Source organism: Lycorma delicatula, chromosome 3, assembly GCF_047948215.1.
Source record: "Lycorma delicatula isolate Av1 chromosome 3, ASM4794821v1, whole genome shotgun sequence".
NCBI classification, from domain to species: Eukaryota; Metazoa; Arthropoda; class Insecta; order Hemiptera; family Fulgoridae; genus Lycorma; species Lycorma delicatula.
In genome coordinates, this window is record NC_134457.1 from 46,728,655 (window position 1) to 46,740,658 (window position 12,004).

General features: G+C 31.6%; 1 protein-coding gene and 1 pseudogene across 2 annotated transcripts in view; one reads left to right on the forward strand and one right to left on the reverse strand.

Moving 5' to 3' along the window:
• Fs (Follistatin) overlaps positions 1-12,004 on the reverse strand; it is a 346,227-nt gene that overhangs the window by 267,726 nt on the left and 66,497 nt on the right. The window lies entirely within an intron of this gene.
• LOC142322539 (U4 spliceosomal RNA) lies at positions 3,510-3,677 on the forward strand (annotated as a pseudogene).

Here is a 12,004-nt window from a genome sequence, read left to right on the forward strand (position 1 = left end):
CTTTAAATTAACTTTTATAAAAAAGATTTTTATTAATTGTGCTTTCCTTCTATAATACGGTGGTTATCCTGTTAAAAAAACTTAAACGTATAAACAAACCTCTTTGTATTGAAAAATGTAAAAAAAGATATTTCTTATGTAAGAAATATTCTTTGAGTAAAATTTTGAGATACTGGACACATATTGTTTGCATCTTCTCTAACAAATTTTTTGTCAAAATTAATTTTAATATAATATTCAGCAATGTGAATAGTTCAAATAATGGAATATTCGGCTATTCTTTGCGAGCGTAAATAACATCTGAGCCTTAGTTAATACTCAGATCTCAATGATTAATTATACACTATTTTGAACCACACGTTTAAAAATAATTATACTCGTGTATATATATATTACACAAACACACAAACTGTATTTTCCATTATCTATGTACATTGAAAAAGATTTACGTTTAAAACGGCATACCAATAGGAATTCATGATTTCATTAAAGGTTAATAATAATTTAAATAGTTTTCGTCTCATTTAAAGCCATTCTGTTTAAAAAAAAAAATACCCGTATCACAGATTTCCAAATGTTTTATTCGGAGACTCCTTTAAATAATCTCAAGATATTTAAAATCTTTAATTTATTCGTACTGGAATAAAAGATTTTGTTTACTAAAAAAATTTTAATTTTCGAATGCACTCATTTTGTGTAAAATTAATCCGTCTCTTTCAAGGAATACTGGCAGAACGGTGTTTATTTGTTTGGAAATATTTGAAGAATTTATTTTTATATCCATTTGTTTGTCTTATTTTGCAATCTATGTGGAGTTATATCATTTTCATTTCATTGTAGATTCCTTCTTCCCCAGTTTATTTAAAAGAATTTTTACTTACACACCTTTTGGATTCTACGCACATCGATCGATTCGTTCTAATTTTTACTTTATTTTAAATGATGTGTGAAACAATATATACAAAAAATAAATAAATGATCTTCAAAGAGAAATGAAATTCAGTTTTATACAACTTTTACAAATAAATCATTTTTATAATAGATTTTTAAATAGTATAGCGTCTACATTTGCCTATATAATACAGAAGAGAAAGACAACCGTTGTAGGAAAGAACTTGACCGGAACGGAACGCAAGTATGTCGGAGGAGTGTTACCACTCTACGTATTGCACAACCTAGATTTTTGTATCTTGCCTTCGGATCGTTAATACGGGATGGTAATTATCATATACATTTTAATACTAACGGGTATTAAATATTTGAATGCGTTTAAGGAAGGATTGGGTTCGGATCTTTTTGAGATCCGAGTAGGATGGAATCCGCTGAGAGAGTTATAATTATAGCTTCATTCTCTCGGTGCGATTTCCTTTCGGCCTATTTTAGTGCTAGAACTCGGGATGATTTTGTAGGAATGCACCGGATGAGATCCTTAGTTTATCGATCGATACATACTAAATACACTCTGTACGACTAAAGTGTATGGAGAAGAGCTAATGATAGATAATTGCCTATCGATCGGTAAATTTTTCGGTCAGAGTCGTATGGAAAAGCTGGACAGTAGTCATAAAAGATCCTTCTTCCGACCTTCTGCTTGTCATTTTTGGGTTATGTTCGGGGTAACTCGATGCGGAACTCAGCTGTAATTCACCGAACCAACCCATCGACTATAACAGTAGGAATCTTTTTTCATAGGAAAATCCTTTGTCTCTGCTAAGCCGTGTAGGCCGACTATAGATCAGTATATCAGGCCATAAATAGATACATACCTATAATTCATCGGGATAAGAAAGGAACAGATAATTTTGTCCCTAAAGAAGTTAGACGATTTATTTTAAATAAGATCTGCCGATCGAATTATAGGTGCCTTTTAATGTACTAACAAACCTGTTTTCTTCAATTTCATAAATATGTATTTTTGATGAATCAAATTATGTAATACTGTTTTGATTTATTAATCGGGCTTAAAGTAACGATCGGATGACACTAAACTATAACCCAGAGTGTAAAATCTATTAATCGGTAAGATAATCTAAAAAAAATTTAATATAACAGACGTTACACGTTCAGGCAACAAATAAAATTAGATGCAGATGCGTGATATAAACACAAGCGATCGGTATTCCTGCTTGTCATAATATTTTACGGTTCTACTTGGTAAATTTTTTTAATCAAAATTTTAAGTTATCTCAAAGAACACATATCATATAGGAGAGTGCGCCTTTCGTGCGGGCGTATGTAAACCGTACCGTATTGTATTAGTGTTATTATTATTTTGCGCTAAGTGAAATATTTATTTTTACGTAGTTATCTAGTTCAGAATAAATCGGATCGACCGATGATTGATGAAATGAAAGACCGAGACCTTCGCTATTCTTGTAATTGTACGATGTAGACTGAACGTAGTCCTGGCAACGTGCAGTAATAACTAAGCGAAATAGGGGGAGGATGAAATGATAAAAAGAGATAAATCGAGTGAGAAAGCATTGAACATTACACTCTACTCTTCTAACCCGATTAATACTGCACTTTTATAATACTTGAACAATAATTATAGAATATTATTATTACCGACTGAAAGCTAAAAATATATATTTATAAAAAGCATACAGTAAGTGTAACCTTTCACTTTTTATGCAACCGATAAAAAAAACTATTACGAAATTTCAATTAAATAAACAATTTAATTAATGTATAATTTATACTAAATTGCCTTTTAAGAACCGTCTATCGCAGAATCTTGTGACCTTAAAAATGCCATTTTAAAAAATTAAATTATTTTTTAAATATATGTTAAAAACGCATTTCAACGCAAGTCAGATAATCAGTTTTAAATTAAAAAATTAATAGTTAACAGTTAATTGTAGCATGTTAATTATAAGTCTATTTCAAGAAAATGTAGTGATTGTTTAAATAATACATACAAGGCGTGTTTTTGAAGTAAAGTCCTTTTTAAAATAAGAACAATACTGAAAAATATGAATAAAATTTATTACATATACGTAAAAACTACATTTATTTATTGCTTTTCCACGTAAGTACCTTTAACTTAACACATTTTACATAGCCGTTTCACTAGCTTCTTCATTCCCTCTTCAAAAATTTTGCTTTTTTTCATAATTTCCTTCTCCTCAAGGCCCTATCTAAGATCTCGTATAACACGGCCTTGAGGGTGCCAGTTGCCTTACACCCCTGGGAGGCCGTGCCAGACCCGGCTATGCCGTTCCTGACACCACTCCCCAGTGAGTGGGTCTCGGTCTTTTAATAATCGCCTGCCTCTAATCCGGGATCCCCTACCGGACCCCAGACCGGGTCTCGGTCTTTCTTTTCCCCATCTAAAGACCCGAGGAGTCCCCGTTCATTGAAAGTGTGACACCGGAGCATCCCACCCCTCCTGAACGGGGCTGTCCTCCCTGCCTTAACGCTAACATCCCTTCCCTATCTTTCGCTTCTCTTCCAGGGTATTCTTTTGGATGATATTTCCCTAATACCTTACTGACTATTGAGCAGAAAAAACTGCACAGTGGTGATGTCGTAACCGGTGAAATTCATCTGAGGTGCTATTATTGCTAGCTGAAAACTTTTACCAAAAAATTCTGATGCCAGTGACTTAAACCTCGCAGTAACGCCATTTTTAAATTCGTCACGTCTTGTAAAACCTTTGTGATAAAAGCCATTTTTTTCAAGATGAAGAAAAAGATAATAATCGCCGGGAGCTAATTAAGGATTGTAGGGTGGAAGACTGAAGAAGTCTTTTCAACGAAATGTTTTTCGAATAATCGATGGATGAAGCCACTATTTGATGAAAATCCATATCAATAAAAGAAAAGACAAATACGTTATTTGATTTTTACAAAATTATTATTAAAAAAACGAAACAGCTTATTCTGTTTGAATCATCTAAAGAAGGTGCACCGGTACATAATTCCTACTTCAGGTATTCTGGGTTTTTCAATAATTTTGTGAAGATCAACTCACATATTTGTTTATTTTCTTTAGCATTTTTTCGATCGGTCTGATTTTCTGTGTGTGGCTGGACAATGTCTTGTAAAAACAAAATCCCATGGAATAGCATCCCATGTCGTTTGTTTTTTTATACCACTCTGGCCTTATAGCAACTGTTCGGTTAACATTTTCGGCACCCATCCGGCAGCACAATATTTTATAGCTCAATTTTTTAGTCAAAGCTTCATTAATCAAAGATCGTGAAACACCAGGAAACATAATACAATTATTGTGATATGGTAAAGCATCAGTTTTCTCGAATTTTTTTCGTCAACTTTTTCAATCAAATCATCTGTTATCACCGGTAGACGGCCGCTACGTTCTTTATCATAAGTGATCGTTCGCTATTTTCAAATTGAACGGTATCATCGTCTTACTTTAGCTTCATTCATAACATTCGGCTTATAAACTTTACAAATTTGCCTGTGAATTTCAACGGCAGAATTTTTTTTTGGCATCAAAAATTAGATTAATCCTCGTACTTCACACTCGGCGGGATCACGATTTATAATACTCATTGTAAATGGATAAATATAAACAACTAACAAAAACATTACTAAACTGTTATTTCTACTGTTGCTGTTAGTGGCAATATTTTCATCTATTTATATTTCAAAGTAATTGAAATAACGGAGCTACGCAAGCGCCAGCAGTTTACATCGCGTATATATGCGGTAAATTCACAACGGACACTACTTTAAAAACACACCTCATATATATATAATGGTTAAAAAATATATTTTTTAACTATGGTTAATGTGTTCGTAAAATAATACAAACACACAAATGGGGTAAGGTTTCAAACAGTCATGATTTTGGAGCAAAGCATGATAGAGACATGAATGAAGTATACTTAAAGGTGAAGAGACAGTCCAGGCTTTTAATACGTAAACAAGTTTTAGTACCAGCGATGCGCGTAATGTTACAAGGTCGATAGCTGTATGAAGCTCGTTAGCCACCATGACTACGATGCAAAGGAAAGTCTAATTTGTTTTGTGGCTTGATAAGTTAGATTCAGTTACGTTTGTTAGACGTGAATAACCTTCTGTGCTCGATTAAGGACACCGTATGAAAACAACATTCACCGATGTTACAAACGATACAGAGAAACTGACAACGGTCACAACCAGGACGCTCATCCGTGTTTGAAGAAGCCGTACGGACAGGTTATTTCGAAGAAAAAAACGAGATTACGCTTCTTTGTTTTGTTTCGTTAAAGGAAATTTTCAAAGTTTTAAAAATTCACAAAAATCAAAAAAAGGTTTGGTTTTTTGGGAATCCGTTGTATGGTTCAGGTAATACATAGAATTTATCCATAAGAAAAAAATAAACGATGAGTATATTACAGACATTATAAATACGTTACGTCGCAACGGGAAGTTTTTAATAATATATTTTCAGCGATAAAACTATATAGCATGTTTTGGTACCACTACATGAAGATAATATTCGAATTCGGGGTGCTGAACCTACAAATGTCATTATGGAAAATCAGTGTGACCGCCTAAAAATTAATGTGTGGTTTGCGAGAGTGTGAACGAGACAAGAGTTATCGGTCCCTTTTTTGTCGGAAAAACTATAACGGGAAATCAACTTCCTCGATTTGTTCAAAAGATGTGGTACCGTGTACAACAAATATTGGAGAAACCCATTCTCCAGTTACACGTAGTTCCTCCCACATTTTTTTAAACTTGTTCAGAATTACCTAAACGAAATATTTCCTTAGCGGTGGGTTACACGAGGACGGATAATCCGGGTTCCACGGTCTCCAGAGCTTACCTCCTATGGAGTTTCGTTTGTGGGTTTGTAGCGTTTAAATAAGATATTTGGACCGATTCGATCAGAGACTAATTCGTCTATTACAACGGAGTTTATTATCGTGAATGGGATGATGTATTGAATACCCCGTTGATGTCTGGAGGGCAGTTAAAGAAGCGCATGTTGAAACAGGAAAGGATTTTAGAGAGATTCTCTTCATTTTGACGTATAATTCAAGTTTCTGCTATGCTTTGTTCCAAAAATGTGGTTGTATAAACCCAGCCATTATTTTACGGACACCTTTTATAATTTTAATTTAATTTTTTGAAAAACTAACTGATAAACATCATTGCTTTGCTGATGAAAAAATTAAAAATTATTATTACGTAATTTTTCTTCTAACCGATTTCATTTCCCATAACGGTTAAATAATTGTGGATTAACTTATTTTATTTTCAACTTTTTTTTTTTATTAACTTATCTTTTCACCAGAAATAAAGAATGCATTATTAACCTGTTGCTTTATGTAATGTATTTGAAGGCATCAGGTATAGTTGCATTGTTGTATAACAAATCTCCGTGGTGAAGAGAATGAGGGTGTTATTTATAGTGTTCAATGTAGCTTGCATTTTGTTGTTGTTGGCATGCTGATATAGTACAGTCATACATTTCTTTAACAAAGAAGGAAATGGAAAAACATTTCACTTCTCATTTTCTCAAACAAGAGATTCTGTCATTGGTTTTCTGTTACTTTTTAAGATTTTTATATCATTTTTCTGAAGTTAAAATGTCTTTCCTGAAGTGCATCATACAAAAAATTCAGTCTTTATAAGCAGGGAAGTTTAAATTTTAAACTGTACATAAACGAAGATTTTATATTTAAATTTTAAAACCAAATCTTAATTTTTAATAATCTACCTCCAGATCAAAGATCGATTGAACAAACATGGAAAAAATAAATTTTACGATTCAGTAATCACATCAAGGAATACGAATAATTTTATGTTTTTAAAGACAAGGACAATAATTTTTCAAAGAATAATATATGTTGCGTAAATATTGATGGGTATTATTATTATAAAACGCAAGTAATCATAAAATACAATATATCTATGTATATATTCACCTACAATGACTAACACGGTAATCGAGCTAAGCTGCATGTTTATGCATAAATATACATAAACACATATGTACGTATATATTCTGTAATTTCTTAGTTATGCAAAATTACTACAGTCATATGAAGCAGTAATATCTGCAATTTAAACAGGAAAAGCAGTACTGTAATAAAATTATAATGCATGTATTAATGTAGTAACGTCTGCACGTACCATTTCTAAATGTAAATCACCTGATCACACCCACAAAAACACAGAAATAGTATACGGGTGGACTAGAAGCAAGAGACATAAACTTTATCATTACTTTTCTTAAACAGACGAGTAAATTCAAATTATAAAAAAATAAAACTTTTCCATCAAGAATTGTCAACCGAAAATCTGTTACAACATATAAATAATTCTAACTTAGTTCAAACAATCTTTTGCCGTGCTTAATAAGCCTGTGTCCATTAATAAATAACGTTTTACATATCGACATACCGATACCATCAATGTAGACCTTGTTTAAGTAGTGATTTTAGTTATTTTAGCTAATTTTTTAAATAGTCTATAAAATCACTCGTTTATATAATCTGAATTAATATTATTAATTATTTTTTATAATTCAATCTATTAAATTATTCATTGGATAAATTGTAACCATCTAAATTTAATTACGGATAAAACCGTCAAATAATGCTTCTCAGGTAAACGTAATATTACTAATCGCGATAGCATTTCTATTGCCCATAAAGTAAAATTTATGGAGTTTTATTAAGTGACAAATTCTCTCGAAATGATCAAATTGATTTTGTTTTGCAACGAAACAGAATAAAGTTTTTTGTTTTGAAGCGGCTTAATAAAAGGTTAAGCTTATCATCACTGTTAGATATTTATTATGCTTATGTATGTCTGAAGTGCAATATAATCAAGTTGTTTAAAAAATTAAAAATGTTAACCTTGTATTTATGAATGTGCAATATCTTCTAAAAAGAAAAAAATTTACTTATTCTTAAAAAAAAAGCATTCGCGACGCTCCCGAAACAGTTTCGCTCGCTCGGCACTGGACATTGGGGTACTTGTGCGTGGTTTATAAACCTCCCCTTTCCAACTATATGCGTAATTTATATTTTCGGCTAGCTTTTGCGCGGGCTGAGGCTGGCACATTGAATTTTTATACTTTTTCATATGTCTACTTTAATTTTTTACACATACATGTGGTCTAAAATATACTTATTACTTAAATCGATCTATCTCGACAAACTCTAAACAAAAACACACGAATCACTGCGCTATCACGTCTAAGTCGTCAGTTACACTGAATGGAAATGAGCGAGAGCGCCAGTTTTGGCCGATCTGGGCTGTCCCCCACCCCGCCAACCCGCTTGCCAATGGCGCAAACTCAAAGTCATATCGACGATCTGACCATGTAAGTTATAAAATGACACATATTTACGTCTCTGAGACCAATAGTTAGGGAGTTAATATGGCAGAACGATATAGACCTTTTCGTTACGCTTCAAATTTCCGTTCTGGTACTCATATGTTTCGGTGTGATTTTAAAGACGTTTCATGTAAAAAATATAAAACATAAATAGCTAATTTTGATATGCTAGAATAGCCAACGTTCTGTTTAATTTGTATAGAAATTATTTAAAGGCAATTCCTTGTATTTTTGTTGTAAACGGTAACTAATTAACTCGATTAGATTTTAATAATTCTTACAGTAAAGGCTGCTAACTTGAGTTTATTGTAAATGGATTTCAATCTATCTAGTTGTACTTACTAAACATCTAGTGAGGTCTAGTTAAAGGGTTGTTTGAAAACAATTAAAATGTTAAAAAAATAGTTAGTAGTTTCTTTATCTACTTTAGAATTTACTTCGATCAAAAATTCATGGGAGGTGAGAACATAATCAAATTATTTTATTCATTGGTAGAAATCCAGAATTGTAATTTCATATTTAAGGCTACAATTCTATGTTTTGTATTGAAAATTGTAATATTTTTTTCTTGTAACGATAATTTTATTTTTTGCAATTTTAAAAATTATCTGCCGCTATATGCAAGATCGACAACCTTGCGCTCTGATTTTCAAACATATTTCAACTTGATGAATAATTCCAGGTTAAATATTAGTTTTTATAATCGTTTATAATTCACGGAAGCTTACATACTTTCCATGGAACACTGTCACAGCGTCACATTTTTTGCTGCACTTCATTTAAACTTAATTCATTTAAAAGTGAGATACAATCCTCCAATTCTTTAATAAAGTGGACAGTTACGCAATTGCATTGTGGTGGACACCACGTGCATCATATTTTTTTGTGGTGTCTGTATCAGCATATTATATTAGTTTATGTATTAATTTTGTTTCACTCAATATTAATCATTTTGTGCCGCTGAAGTAGTTGTGTAAGTGAGAACGTGTCGGATCAGTAACTATGCAGACATCAGTTCGAATCCGATTTCATATATATATATTTTTATTACCTTTAATTTAAATATATTAATTTATTAATAATTATTAACCTCACTAAAAATTTTTGAATTAAAATGAAAAGACATAAAAGTTTATTTCACTAATAAATTTTGATTTTTTCATATTTTTTTTTTCAATGAGAAAGGTTAATAATTATTAATAAATCAATATATTTAAATTGTAAAAAAAAGATGAAATGAAGTCGGATTCGAACCGATGTGCCTTACTCTTCTAAGATCCAAATATTTCATTAATTAAAATTTTATTTAGCTATAACTCTGGAACCAATTAAAATAAGTACCACTTAGCTCTCAATGAGGGTTTATTACTGCAGTTAAGAAAAATTTCTAAATACAATTGCTTTGGATTTTGGGCTTTTTTGGACTTTTTGATCAACTCGATTGCAATCAAAAAGAGAGGTTCACAACTAGATGTTACAACAGCTGTAAATCTAAAATTTCAACATTCTACGGTTTATCGTTTTTGAGTTATGCGAGATACATACTGTACGCACGTACAGACGTCACTCCGAAACTAGTTAAAATGAATTCATGGATGGTCGAGATGGATATTTCCGTTGAAATCTGAAAACCGAAATTTTTCCCGATTACAATACTTCCTTTACGTCGAACAATGAAGTAAAAAGGATTAGCCGTTATCCGATCAATGAAAAATACAAGAGATAACTGTTTATTATTCTTTAAAAAAATTTCTAATTATTTTTATTAATTTTAGATTTTAAAAGGCTATTCCAGTTTAATTATAGATTGTTACCGTTAACAGCATGCAGTGTCATTGGTAATTTTTGTAAAATAAAATGTAAATAATAATTGTAAAAATAAATTAAAAATATTTTAAATTAAAAGGAGAACTTTACAAGTTATATATGTATATACATATCGGACAATTATAAATATATAAAAAGTGCTCTCTTTTAATTGTTACATCAGTAAGATGTGTGTGTGTACATTTGGAATGGATCCGCAATGCCTTATACGAAGGCTAACCAGGAAGTAATGTTAAGTACAGCAGAACAGAGATCCAATGATGATATGAAGAAACTGGGAGTAATGTATGCTGTCAGATTTATGACGACGTTCTTGGAATGTGGGCCCATCAGGTTTGCTTAGCCCCGCCACCTCCGCAGACTGTGTTTCTTCGTAAGAATACTGCCGGTAACAAAAGTTGCTCTGTAGACAGGTCTGTTCTCCCCCACCTCTTCATCCATTCTTTGGTGCACTACCTGAATTGTTTTCTTTTGCACTGACATACTGTATTTATATTTTTCGTTGTCGGTTAACTCACTCACTGTTTTTATAACGCCAGATATTATTTATTGACATCATAACATAATACACCAGACTTTAGATTTTTTTTCAAAAGGATTTCATTTAAATAAATTAATATTTTATTCTAATCAGTACTTAATGTACGTTATGTAGATCACGTTTATATGAACGAACAATTAATGAACGGAAAAAAGGAACATCTCCAGCTAGCGTTAACCTTTAATTCAGAGCAGAATCACTGAATTTTCAGAATAGAAAAATCATATAATTGTCGTAAATGATTTTTAGATTAAAGAAGAAAAATTTTAACCTCACCCCTTTATGGGAGTTTGAATAACATCAGACATCATCAGAAAATCTTAATAACGCAAGGGTCATTAAATTAATTAAAACGTTTACCTACGCCTTAATTAAAATGTTGTGATACTGGATCTATAAGATTCGTTTTCATTTATATCGATTTGATCAAAATTAAACGACATCAGTGCTCCACATACAGAAATCATCGTGCCAAATTTAATCGAAATCGCTTCTTTTGTTATGGAAATATCAAGAAAAGGAATCCTACATTCATGCATACATACTTCGTACAACCGTTGGAAATTATTCAATGCCAAAATTGTATTTTTTATTTAGAGGGGGTTCATGAAACGTAACACTGTGCGAAGACCGCGACATCCAAAATTTAATCCGATTAGTAAATTTTCCTTATGTAATGTGTACTGTAATATATAGTACAACTACTTAGCCGAAAAATTAAAAGTAAATATTGTGAATCAAAAAGTAATAAGTAAATTAAAAAGCCATAAACAATAAGGTACCGAAAAGATAAAAATTGTGGCACGGCGTGACATGACTTGTGAATATTAACTTCACCATGAAGCGAGGGAGCCTGAACGTGTAACCTATTGGTTTCTTATAAATAATACATAATATTCCGATGCAGTCATGCAGTTATGAGCGAAGACAATTGCAGATATCAATCATTTATCGATTTTTATTTATTTGAATTGGAAAGAACAAGTTTATTAGCCTACACGAATGTAAGCTGTCTTTTAAATTTGTTACATACTATTTTCATTACTAATCAAACTTTTCTTTTTCTTATATTTATGTTAGTTGTAATACATCGACTGTGAACTGAATGGATTCTGTCAAACTGACGAGTTGAATATTATAAATCAGACTGTAGCAATGGTTCTACACAGCTCGTGCCATGCATTAATCAGCATACATTCCTAGCTTACTTTCAGTTGTTTATTTATTAGTCAAATATATTATACATTTATAAATAAGTATTTTATTCAAACTTCTAAAGATTTGTAATAATAGCAGTAGTAGTAATAAATAATAATAATAATAATAATA